General features: G+C 38.4%; 1 long non-coding RNA gene and 1 pseudogene across 2 annotated transcripts in view; one reads left to right on the top strand and one right to left on the bottom strand.

The window, feature by feature from the left end:
* Positions 1-14,231, bottom strand: part of LOC309628461 — a 731,364-nt gene that overhangs the window by 75,339 nt on the left and 641,794 nt on the right. The window lies entirely within an intron of this gene.
* Positions 10,149-12,874, top strand: LOC309628478 (cell division cycle-associated protein 7 pseudogene; annotated as a pseudogene). Its single transcript has one exon. The product of its transcript is annotated as a cell division cycle-associated protein 7 pseudogene (transcript).

Genomic DNA, 14,231 nt, shown 5'->3' with positions numbered 1-14,231 from the left:
AGGACCCAGGGAAAAAAGCAGTGACCTCATAAGAGACTGGGCCAGACCTACCTGCTAGTATTGGAGGGTCTCATGTGGAAGTGGGGGGCAGCTGTGGCTCACTGCAGGGACAAAGACACTGGCAGCAGCAGCTCTGGTGAATACTCATTGGTGTGAGCCCTCCTGGAGGATGCCATTTCCCCTCCAAGTCCTAGCCCCACCCAACAGCCTGTAGGCTCCAGTTCTGGGATGCCTCAAGGCCAAACAACTAACAGGGCGGAAACATAGCCTCACCCATCAGCAGACAGGTTGCTTAAAGTCTTCCTGAGCATAGCCCTGCCCAACATAGGGACAAGATCCAGCTCCACACACCAGCGGGCAGGGACCAAGTCCTCCCAACAGGAAGCCTGCACAAACCTTTTAAACAGCCTCATCCACCAGCAGGTAAACAGCAGAAGCAAGAACAACAACCTTGCAGCCTGAGGGACAGGAACCACAATCACAGAAAGCTAGACAAGATGAGACAGGCAGAGTTGGCTAAGAGGAGACAGCCTGAGGGGACAGGAGGGAGGAAATACGCAGTCAAGAATGCTTTTGGAGGAAATCCAGACTGCCATAGAAGCAAGGTGCCACTGTTGAGTGATGCACAGGGGGTGGAGCTGCCATTGCAGCCTGTCTCTCCCCACTCACTGGCCCTCTGCCTCTCCAGGTGCTAGGAAAGGGCCCCAACAGTGTTGGCCTTCTTGCACCCACCACCAGGCACTAAGAAAAGCCACCACCGGGGCTGACCTTCTTACACCGGCCAACAGGTGCTAGGAAAAGCTTCCACTAGGGCCAGATCCCTCACACCCATGGCCACCAGCTTTCCCACATGCCTGTCACTAACGGGGCCCCCAGAAACCAGGCAGTCATACCAACCACATGCCATGTCCTCACCAGGGCAGAATCAAGTGCTCCAGAGTAGCCTTGGGAGCAGACTACTGTGGGTGACCCACAGACAGAGGTGGGGCTAAAACCACAGCTGAGCCTCAGAGGCAGGGTGACTAAGGAAGAAGAACAAAAGTCTTTTCATGCAGCTGCACAAACTGAAGATTAAATCCCCACAATCAGCTCGGTAAACTCTGCATCTATGGAATATCTGAATGGACAATGAGTGTTCCCAAAACTGAAACCAGTCTAACTCTAGTAGCTTTGGACCTTGAGGACTAGTACACATAGGAGTCGGGCCAGGTCAGAGTCTGAGCTGCCCCACAGTGCCCACAGCAGAACCAGAGACTTAGAGGTTTTGGAGGGCTTACTAGGGAGGCAGAGGTTGGCTGTAACTCATGGTGGGGGCAAGGACACTGACAGCTGAGACCCCTTGAAAATATGATTATTACTATTTTTTGTGTTTTGTTTTGTTCTGTTGTTTTTTAATTATTATTTGTTTTTATTTTTATTTAGTTTTTAATTTTTAAGTGTTTTTAATATACTATTTATTTTTTAATATTTCTATTTCTAAGTTACTTTTTTGCAGTTCTGTGTTTTTTTCTTTCTTTTGTTCTATTTCTTTAATCTTTTTTCCTGTGTTCTACTTGATCTTATCTTTTTTTAATCTTTTATTCTTTTTATCATTTTTGTGTGTTTGTTTTGTTTTCTTTGCTTTTCCTTCACTTTGCTTTCTGCTTTTGTTTTGCTTTTTATTTTTTCTTTTCGTTAGTTTTGTTTTTATTTGATTTCATTTTGGGATTCTTCTGTTTGGTGTTCTTTTGTTTGTTTTCTCTGTTTTTGTTTTCATTTCTTATTGTGTATGTGTGTGTGTTTCTTTGTTTCTTGTAGTTTTTGTTTGTTTGGTTTTGCTTTTACTATTTCTCTGTGATTTTGTTTGTTTGTTTTTAATTGTTGCTGTTACTGTTTGCTTGTTTTCATCTTTGCTATTTTGTCTTGAGTTTTGTATGTATGTTTGTTTTCCTTTGTTTTCTTCCACCATTTTTTTCTTTTTATCTGGTCTCTTTTTTCCATTTTTGCCAAGCTGGTGGCTTGCGGTGTCTTGGTACAGGGGTCAGGCCTGAGCCTCTGGGGTGGGAGCGCCAAGACCAGGATGCTGTAACACCAGAGAACTCCTGGTCCCAGGGAATAGTAATTGGCAAGAAATCTCCCAGAGGTCTCCATCTTAACTCCAAGACCCAGCTCCACCCATTCAGCACTCATTCAGTGCTGAATGCCCCATGTCAAACAACAAGCAAGACAGGAACACAAACCCACCTGTCAGAAGACAGGCTGCCTAAAGTCGTACTAAGCCCATAGACACCACAAAACACACCACCTGATGTGCCTTGCCCATCAAAGGGAAGAGATCCAGTACCACTAGCAAAAACCCAGGCACCAGTCCCTCCCACGTGGAAGCCTACTGGACCAACCTCACCCACTGGGGGCAGACACCAGAAACAAGAGGAACTACGAACCTGCAACCTGTGGAAAGGAGACGCCAGGGTGAGGTCAGAGAAGATAAAGAAGACAGAGAAATATGTTGCAGATGAAGGAGCAAGGTAAAAACCCACAAGGCAAAATGAATGAAGAGAAAACTGGCAATCTACCTGAAAAAGAATTCAGAGTAATGATAGTAAGGATGATCCAAAATCTCAGAAATAGAATGCAAAAAATACAAGAAATGTTTAACAAAAACCTAGAAGAACTAAAGAAAAAACAAACAGTGATGAACAACACAATAACTGAAATTAAAAATACACTAGAAGAATCAATAGCAGAATAACTGAGGCAGAAGAACAGATAAGTGAACTGAAAGACAGAATGGTGAAAATAACCATCACAGATCAGAATAAAGAGAAAGGAATCAAAAGACTTGAAGACACTCTCGACTTCTGGGACAACATTAAATGCACCAACGTTCAAACTACAGGGGTCCCAGAAGAAGAAGAGAAAGAGAAAGGGTCTGAGAAAATATTTGAAGAGATTATAGTTGAAAACATCCCTAACATGGGAAAGGAAATAGTCAACCAAGTCCAGGAAGCACAGAGAGTCCCATACAGGATAAACCCAAGGAAGAACAGGCCAAGACACAATTAATCAAACTGTCAAAAATTAAATACAAGGAAAAAATATTAAAAGCTGCAAGGGAAAAGCAACAAATAATATACAAGGAATCCCCATAATGTTATCAGCTGATCTTTCAACAGAAACTCTGCATGCCAGAAGGTAATGGCAGGATATATTTAAAGTGATGAAAGGGAAAAATCTACAACCAAAATTACTCTACCCAACAAAGCTCTGATTCAGATTTGACAGAGAAATCAAAAGCTTCACAGACAAGCAAAAGCTAAGAGAATTCAGCACCACCAGATCAGCTTAGCAACAAATTCTAAAAGAACTTCTTTAGGCAGGAAACACAAGAGAAGAAAAAGACCTACAAACACAAACAAAAAACAATTAAGAAAATGGTAATAAGAATATATATATTGATAATTACCTTAAAGGTAAATGATTTAAGTGCTCCAACCAAAAGACACAGACTGGCTGAATGGATAGAGAAACAACAACAGTATAGATGTTGTCTTCAAGACACCCACTTTAGACCCAGGGACACATACAGACTGAAAGTGAGGGAATGGAAAAAGATATTCCATGCAAATGGAAATCAAAAGAAAGCTGGAGTAGCAATACTCATATCAGATAAAATTGACTTTAAAATAAAGAATGTTACAAGAGACAAGGAAGGACACTGCATAATGATCAAGGGATCAATCCAAGAAGAAAATAACAATTGTAAATATTTATGAACCCAACATAGGAGCACCTCAATACATAAGGCAAATGCTAACAGCCAAAAATGGAGAAATTGACAGTAACACAATAATAGTGGGGGACTTTAACACTCCACTTTCACTGATGGATGGATCAACCAGACAGAAAATTAATAAGGAGACACAAGGTTTAAATGACACATTAGACCAGATAGACTTAATTGATATTTATAGGACATTCTATCTGAAAGCAGCAGAATGCACTTTCTTCTCAAGTGCACACAGAACATTCTGCAGGATAGATCACATCTTGGGTCACAAATCAAGCCTCAGTAAATTTAAGAAAACTGAAATCGTATCAAGCATATTTTCCAACAACAACACTTCGAGATTAGAAATCAGTGACAGGAAAAAAACTGTAAAAACCACAAACACATGAAGACTAAACCATATGCTACTAAAAGGCCAAGAGATCACTGAAGAAATCAACAAAGAAATAAAAAATACCTGCAGAAAAATGATAATGAAAACACAATGACCCAAAACATATAGAATGAAGCAAAAGCAGTTCTAAGAGGGAAGTTTATAGCAATATAATCCTACACGAATAAACAAGAAAAATCTCAAATATACAACCTAACCTTACACCTAAAGCAACTAGAGAAAGAACAAACAAAATCCAAAGTAGGTAGAAGGAAAGAAATCATAAAATTCAGAGCAGAAATAAATTAAATAGAAACAAAGAAAACAAGAGCAAAAATCAATGAAACTAAAAGCTGCTTCTTTGAGAAGGTAAACAAAATTGATAAACATTTAGCCAGACTCATCAAGAAAAATAGGAGAGGAATCAAATCAATAAAATTAGAAAAAAAAAAGGAGAAGTTAACACTGACACTGCAGAAATACAAAGGGTCATGAGAGACTATTACAAGCAACTATATGCCAATAAAATGGACAACCTGGAAGAAATGGACAAACTTTAGAAAGCTACAACCTTCCAAGACTGAACCAGGAAGAAATAGAAAATATGAACAGACGAATCACAAGTAATGAAATTGAAACTGTGATTAAAAACCTTCCAACAAACAAAAGTCCAGGACCAGATGGCCTCACAGGTGAATTCTATCAAACATTTAGAGAGGAGTTAACACCTATTCTTCTCAAACTCATCCAAAATTTTGCAGAGGAAGGAACACTCCCAAACTCATTCTGTGAGGTCACCATCATCCTGATACCAAAACCAGACAAAGATATTACATAAAAAAGAAAATTACACACCAATATCACTGATGAACATAGATGTAAAAATTCTCAACAAAATACTAGCAAACTGAATCCAACAACACTGTAAAAGGATTATAAACAATGATCAAGTGGGATTTCTCCCAGTGATGCAAGGATTCTTCAATATACACAAATCAATCAAGTGAAACACCATATTAATAAATTGAAGAATAACAACCATATGATCATCACAACAGATGCAGCAAAAGCTTTTGACAAAATTCAACACGAATTTTTGTTGAAAACTTTCCAGAAAGCAGACATAGAGGGAACCTACCTCAACATAATAAAAGCCATATATGACAAATCCACAGCAAACATCATTCTCAATGGTGAAAAACTGAAAGCATTTCCTCTAACATCAGGAACAATGTCCACTTTCACCATTTTTATTCAACATAGTTTTGGAAGTACTAGCCATAGCAAACAGAGAAGAAAAAGAAATAAAAGGAATCCAAATTGGAAAAGAAGAAATAAAACTGTCACTGTTTGCAGATGACATTATACTATACATAAAAAATCCTAAAGATGCTACCGGAAAACTACTAGAGCTCATCAATGAATTTGGCAAAGTTGTAGGATAGAAAATTAATACACAGAAATCTCTTGCATACCTATACACTAACAAGGAAAGATCAGAAAGAGAAATTAAGAAAACAATCCCATTTACCATTGCAACAAAAAGAATAAAATACCTAGGGATAGACCTACATAAGGAGCCAAAAGACGTGTATGCAGAAAACTATCACATACTGATGAAAGAAGTCAAAGATGGCACAAACAGATGGAGAAATATACCATGTTCTTGGATTGGAAGAATCAATATTGTGAAAATGACTATACTACCCAAAGCAATCTACAGATTCAATGAAATCCTTATCAAGTTACCAATGGCATTTTTCACAGCATTAGAACAAAAATATTTTACAATTTGTATGGAAACACAAAAGACCTCAAATAGCAAAAGCAATCTTGAGAAAAAAATGGAGTTGGAGGAATCAGGCTCCCCAACATTAGACTATATTATAGGCCTACAGCAATCAAGACAGAATGGTACTGGCATGAAAACAGAAATATAGATCAATGGAATAGGGTAGAAAGCCCAGAAATAAACCCATGCCACTATGGTCACCTAATCTATGGCAAAGGAGGCCAGAATACACAATGGAGCAAAGGCAGCCTCTTCAATAAGTGGTGCTGGGAAAATTAGACAGCTACATGTAAAAGAATGAAATTAGAACACTCCCTAACACCATACAGAAAAATAAACTCAAAATGGATTAAAGATCTAAATGTAAGGCCAGACACTATAAAACTCAGAGGAAAACAGGCAGAACACTCTATGACATAAATTACAGCAAGATCTATTTTGACCCACCTCCTAGAGTAATGGAAATAAAAACAAAAATAAACAAATGGGGCCTAATGAAATTTAAAAGTTTTTGCACAGCAAAGGAAGCCATGAACAAGATGAAAAGACAACCCTCAGAAAGGGAGAAAATATTTGCAAATGAAGCAACTGACAAAGGGTGAATTTCCAAAATATACAAACAGCTCATTTAGCTCAATATCCAAAAAAACATACAACCGAATCAAAAACTGCACAGAAGACCTAAATAGACATTTCTCCAAAGAAGACATACAGATGGCTAACAAACACATGAAAAAAATGTTCAACATCACTAATTATTACAGAAATGGAAATCAAAACTACAGTGAGATATCACCTCATACCAATGAGAATGGCCGTCATCACATAATCTACAAACAATAAATGCTGGAGTGTGTGTGGAGAAAATGTTGCAATGTTGGTGGGAATGTAAATTGATACAACCACTGTGGAGAACAATATGGAGGTTCCTTAAAAAATTAAAAATAAGAGTACCATGTGACCCAGCAATCCAACTACTGAGCATATACTCAGAGAAAGCCATAATTCATAAAGACACATGCACCCCAATGTTCATTGCAGCACTATTTACAATAGCCAGGACATGGAAAAAACCTAAATATCCATAAACAGAAGAATGGATAAAGAAGATGTGGTACATATATACAATTTAATATTACTCAGCCATAAAAAGGAATGAAATTGGGTCATTTGTAGAGATGTGGATGGACCTAGAGACTGTCATACAGAGAGAAGTAAGTCAGAAAGAGAAAAACAAATATCATACATTAAAGCATACATGTGGAATCTAAAAATTTGGTATAGACGATCTTATTTAGAATGCATAAATAGAGACACAGACGTAGAGAACAAACATATAGATACCAAGGGGGAAGGGAGGGGTGAAATGAATTGGGAGATTGGGATTGACATATATACACTACTGATACTATGTATAAAACAGATAACTAATGAGAACCTACTGTATAGCACAGGCAACTCTACTCAATGCTCTGTTGTGACCTAAATGGGAAGGAAATCCAACAAAGAGGAGACATATGTATACGTACAGCTGATTCACTTTGGTATACACTAGAAACTAACACAATATTGTAAGGCAACTCTATTCCAATATAAATTTTAGAAAAATGTTGAGACAGCAGAGGAATATATCTCAGATGAAGGAACAAGATAAAATCCCAGAACAACTAAGCAAAACTGAGATGGCCAATCTACAAGAAAAATAATTTGGAGTAATGGTAGTGAAGATGATCCAAGATCTTGGAAAAAGAATGGAGGCACAGACTGAGAAGATACAAGAAATGTTTAACAAAGACCTAGGAGAACTAAAAAACAAACAGAGATGAACAATACAATAACTGAAATGAAAAATACACTAGAAGGATTCAATAGCACAATAACTGAGGCAGAAGAATGCATAAATGACCTGGAATACAGAATGGTGGAAATCAGTGCTGCAGAACAGAATGAAGAAAAAAGAATGAAATGATATGAAGACCATCTAAGAGACCTCTGGGACAACATTAAATGCACCAACATTTGCGTTATAGGGATCCCTAAAGGAGAAGAGAAAGAGAAAGGACCTGACAAAATATTTGAAGAGATTATAGTTGAAAACTTCCCTAACATGGGAATGGAAAGAGTCACCCAAGTCCAGGAAGCACAGAGAGTCCAAACAGGATAAACCCAAGGAGGAACACTTTTAGACACATAGTAATCAAACTGTCAAAAATTAAAGACAAAGAAAAAATATTAAAAGGAACAAGGAAAAAGTAACAAATAACATACAAGGGAATCCCCATGAGGTTATCAGCTGATTTCTCAGCAGACACTCTGCAGGCCAGAAGGGAGTGGCATGATACATTTACAGTGGTGAAAGGGAAGAACCTACAACCAAGACTCTCATTCAGATTTGATGGAGAAATTAAAAGCTTTACAGACAAGCAAAAGCTAAGAGAATTCATCACCACCAGACCAGCTTTGCAGAAAATGTAAAGGAACTTCTCTAAAGCAAAAAGAAAAGGCCACTACTAGAAATAAGAAAATTAGGAATGGAAAAGCTCACCAGTAAAGGCAAACATAAAGTAAAGGTAGGAAATCATCTGCACACAAATATATCCAAAACAACACTTGTGAGAAGGGGAGAGCAAAAATACAGGATATTGGGAAAGCATTTGAAATTAAAAGACCAGCAACTTAAAATGATCTAGTTTATATATAGACTGCTATATCAAAGCCTCATGGTAACCACAAACCAAAAATCTACAGTAGATACACACACAAAAAAGAAAAAGGAATCCAACACAACACTAACTTTAGCCATCAAATCACAAGAGAAGAGAACAAAAGAGGAAGGGAAGAAAAAAGACCTACAAAACCAAATCCAAAACAATTAACAAAATGGCAATAAGAGCATACATATCGATAATTATCTTAAATGTAAATGGATTAAATGCTCCAACTGAAAGACACAGACTGTCTGAATGAATACAAAAACAAGACCTGTACATATGCTCTCTACAAGAGACCCACTTCAGATGTAGGGACACATACAGACTGAAAGTGAGGGGATGGAAAAAGATATTCCATGCAAATAGAGGTCAAAAGAAAGCTGGAGTAGCAATACTCATATCAGGCAAAATAGACTTTAAAATAAAGACTATTACAAGAGACAAAGAAGGATACTACATAATGATCAAGGGGTCAATGCAAGAAGAAGATATAACAATTGTAAATATTTATGCACCCAACATAGGAGCACCTCAATACATAAGGCAAATGCTAATAGCCATAAATGGAGAAATTGACAGTAACACAATAATAGTGGGGGACTTTAACACTTCACATTCATCAATGGACTGATCATCGAGACAGAAAATCAATAAGGAAACACAGGCCTTAAATGACACATTAGACCAAATGGACTTAACTGATATTTATAGAGCATTCTATCCAAAAGCAGCAGAATACACATTCTTCTTAAGTGCACATGGAACATTCTCTAGGATTGACCACCTGCTGGGCTGCAAAGTGAGCCTTGGTAAATTTAAGAAAATAGAAATCACATCAAACATCTTTTCAAAGCACAACACTATGAGATTAGAAATAAATTACAAGGAAAAAATTGTAAAAAGACTAACACGTGGAGGCTAAACAATATGCTACTAAATAACCAGTGGATCACTGAAGAAATCAAAGAAGAAACCAAAAAATACCTAGAGACAAATGAAAACCAAAGCATGATGATCCAAAACCTATGGGACACTGCAAAAGCTGTTCTAAGAGGGAAGTTTATAGAAATACAAATTTCAGGAAACAAGAAAAATCACAAATAAACAGCCTAACCTTACACCTAAAGCAACTAGAGAAAGAAGAACAAACAAAACCCCAGCTTAGCAGAAGGAAAGAAATCATAAAGATCAGAGTAGAAATAAATGAAATAGAGATGAAGAATAGCAAAGATCAATGAAACTAAAAGCTGGTTCTTCGAGAAGATAAAGAAAACTAATAAACCTTTAGCCAGACTCATCAAGAAAAAAAGGAAGAGGACTCAAGTAAATAAAATTGGTAATTTGGGCCATGCCCCACCCCTCCGGCCTGGGCTCTGCGTGCCCTGCTGGCCAGCATGGCTCGGACTCTGGCTCCTGCATGGTGGGACTACAGGGTGCATGGCTGCTCAGCTCTCCCTGCTCCCAGCACCAGCCGCCAGCTTGGGCAAACGCCATGTGCCATGAAAGTATCACAGAGCAAAGAAGAACGTCAAGAAATGCAGCTATGTGAAGTTGATTTCCATGGAAACCTCATCATCCTCTGACAACAGTTGTGACAGCTTTGCTTCTGACAATTTTCCAAACACAAAACCTAAATTCAGGTCAGGTATCAGTGAAGAATGGCAAATGTTTTTTATGAGGACTCTGATAATGAATCTTTCTGCGGCTTTTCAGAAAGTGAAGTGCAAGATGTGTTAGACCATTGTGGACTTTTACAGAAACCAAGGCCAGATGTCACTAACAAACTGGCCAGTACTTTTCATGCCGACACTGACGATGAATCGTTTTCATGGTTTCTCAGAGAGTGAGATACAAGATGGAATGAGGCTGCAGGCAGACTGTGTGGGCTGTCGGACCCGCAGTCAGTGTAGAAGTTCCAGACCTCTCTGGGTGGCCATGAAGTTTCCAACTTGAAACACTAGGGGAGCAGCCAACAAGAGAGCAGTGCCCTCTGAACCCTCAGAGAATCCTGTGACCGATTGCACTTCTGATTCAGAAGATGAAAGTGGCATGAATTTTTTGGAGAAAAGGGCTTTAAATATAAAGCAAAACAAAGCAATGCTTGCAAAACTAATGTCAGAATTTGAAAGCTTCCTTGGCTCCTTCCCTGGAAGGCATTCCTTGTCAGCCTCCAGTTCACATCCAAAGACACCCTGAAGGCACACATTCCCAGGTGTCACCTGCAGGAGAAACCCTGAGCAGAGAGCTCGTCCTCCCTTCAGGTCAAGGTCTCAGGTCCTTGGGTTGCACAGTGCCCTGCCCACAGAGGAGGAGGAGGAGGAGGAAGAGGAGGATAAGTACATGTTGGTGAGAAAGAGGAAACTCATGGCCGGCTACATGAACGAAGATGACATTCCCTGAAGTTGTCACCCTGGATCCATGACACTTCCCCATATAATTCTCCTGGTGGACAAAATCACGGAGGGAGAATTGGACAACATCTGCAACAACTCTCGAGAGAAGATCTATAACTGTTCATTGGGATTGACTTATCATCAGTGCTGCCAGAAAACTATTGATACCAAGACAAACTACAGAAACCCAGAGTGCTGGGGCTTTCAAAGCCAGTTCTGTGGGCCCTGCCTTCAAACTGTTACAGTGAAGAAGGCAGGGAGGCTCTGCTAGACCCAAACTGGCACTGCCCTCTCTGTAGTGGGATCTGCAACTTCAGCTTCTGTTGGCAGAGAGACAGGCGGTATGTGAGTGGGGTGCTTGTGTACTTAGCCAAGTACCACGGCTTCGGGAACATGCATGCTTACTTGAAAAGTCTAAAACAGGAGTTTGAAATGCAAGTATAATAATTGGAAGATCCACTACCTGCCTTCCACTTCACAAATCTTCCTTGTTTTAAAGTTTTAAATTTTGTCATGTGATTGAAACCCAAGTTAAGATTTCTGATGATCGTCTGTCTTATAGGCAAATCAAGTTAATCTCATTAGACATGCCTGCATGTCTGGACATCATGGAGGTGTAGTGCCAACTGTACTCTGCCCTCCTGCAGTTTCTCCTTTGCTTTCCCCCCCACCCCTCATCCGATGCCATCCCCCTCTTATTTCCAGTGGTTCTCTTCCATCTTTTAGTTTCGGAATCCTTTTTAAATGACCATTTTATGAAAGCATGTTTGATTTAATTGGTGTTGAAATAGCCCTGGAATCCACCCATAAAACCAAGCACTTAGAAACGCAGTAGTAGTGTTAATAACTACATCCCTCAGTTTCCAGAGACTAACCCTCTAACTTGCTTACATGAAAACACTGGATCTGATTTAGTGTTCATTGACATTTTTAACAGAATCAAGGCACAAAAGTCTTAAAACCATGTGGAAAAATTAGGTGATTGTTGGCAAGTGGAGTATATGACTGTGGAGGCCTCTCAGGAGAATATTTCATATATTGTGCTTATTATTCAAGTTGTCACAGTTGAAGCTTAGTTGCTGCTGATTTCTTCCACCAAGTGCATCTGGCCCACACGGTCACAACCCAAAGGTTCGCGGACAGTGCCATGCTTGAAATCATTGTAGAAAAGCCATTCTGGGGAATTGGGAAGGGGAGGCTTCAGGAGTAGGTCGATTTGAATTCATGGAATAAAACTTCAGAATAATTGTAGTTTGCCAAGTTTATTTCAGTTCATAATGTAAGGTATTTCAAATAAATTCTTGCTTATGTTGCATGGAAAATTGATACTTATATTTGGCTAGAATTCTTTGCAGTTTTTACTTTCTTGAAGAAATTGTAAGCCAGGCACAGGGTTCACATTCAGGTATGAAGCCCTTTTATAACACTGAGAAGTGCCTTTTTGGAGAAGGGTGACTTTCAACAGTTTGCTAACTTGACGTCTCTGCCAGTATAGTTTCTGGGCAGAGTCCATGTATTATCTCTCCTTCCCCCTGTTCTGGCATGAATCAAGTTGTTCAATAGAGGTAGAATCTAAGTGTGTGTGTGTTCATTTTGTTTTGCATCTGCAGCCTGTAGCCCATGCAGTGTTTGGTGCATAATTGGACCTTGAATCAATAAATGTAAATAGAGTTTTTGATCTGTTATGCTGTTATACAAAGCTTTTTATTTTAATAATAAAACGTTCTGTTCTAAATAAACTAAAATTGGAAATGTAAAAGGAAAAGTTACAACTGACATCACAGAAATACAAAGGAGCATAAGAGACTACTATGAGCAACTATATGCCAATTAAATGGACTACCTGGAAGAAATGGACACATTCTTAGAAAGGTATAACCTTCTAAGACTGAACCAGGAAGAAATGGAAAATATGAAGAGACCAATCACAAGTAATGAAATTGAAACTGTGATTAAAAACTGCCAACAAACAAAAATCCAGGACCAGATGGCTTCACAGGTGAATTCTATCATTTAGAGAAATGTTAACACCTATCCTTCTGAAACTCTTCCCAAAAATTGTAGAGGACTCTTTCTATGGGGCCACCATCACCCTGATACCAAAACCATACCACAAAAAAAGAAAATTACAGGCCAATATCACTGATGAACATAGACTCAAAAATCTTCAACAAAATACTAGCAATCCAAATCCAACAATACTTTAAAAGGATCATACACCAGTATAAGTGAGATTTATCCCAGGGATACAAGGATTTTTCAATATCCCCAAAAAATCACTGTGATACACCACATCAACAAACTGAAGAAAAAACCCATCTCAATAGATGCCAAAAAGCTTTAGACAAAATTCAATGTTCACTTATGACAAAAACTCTCCAGAAACTGGACATAGAGGGAACATACTTCAACATAGTAAAGACCATATATGACAAACCTACAGTTAACATCATACTCAATGGTGAAAATCTGAAAGCATTTCCTCTAAAATCAGGAACAAGACAAGGATGTCCACTCTCACCCTTTTTATTCAACATAGTTTTGGAAGTTCTAGCTGCAGCAATCAGAGAAGAAAAATAAATAAAAGGAATCCAAATTGGAAAAGAAGATGTAAAACTGTCACTGTTTGCAGATGGCATGATACTATACATAGAAAATCCTAAAGAATGCTAACAGAAAACTACTAGAGCTCATCAGTGAATTTGGTAAAGTAGCAGGATACAAAATTAACACACAGAAATCTGTTGCATTCCTATGTACCAACAATGAAATATCAGAAAGAGAAATTCGAGAAACAATCCCATTTTCCATCACATCCAAAAGAATAAAATAACTAAGAATAAACCTACATAAGGATACAAAAGATATATACTCCAAAAACTTTAAGACCCTGATGAAAGAAATTGAAGATGGCAAAAACAGATGGAAAGATACACCATGTTCTTGGATTGGAAGAATCAATATTGTCAAAATGACAATCCAGGGCATGTACAGATTCAATGCAATTCCTATCAAATTACCAATGACATTTTTCACAGAATTAGGACAAAAAATCTTAAAATTTTATGGATACGCAAAAGACCCTGAATAGCCAAAGCAATCTTGAGAAAGAAAAATGGAACTGGTGGAATCAGGTTCCCTGACTTTATACTACAAAGATACAGTCATCAAAACAGTATGGTAGTAGCATAAA

Source organism: Balaenoptera borealis (genome assembly GCF_965194805.1).
Source record: "Balaenoptera borealis genome assembly, chromosome: 4".
In the NCBI taxonomy this organism is placed as follows: Eukaryota; Metazoa; Chordata; class Mammalia; order Artiodactyla; family Balaenopteridae; genus Balaenoptera; species Balaenoptera borealis.
This window is presented reverse-complemented; position numbering and strand designations above follow the sequence as displayed.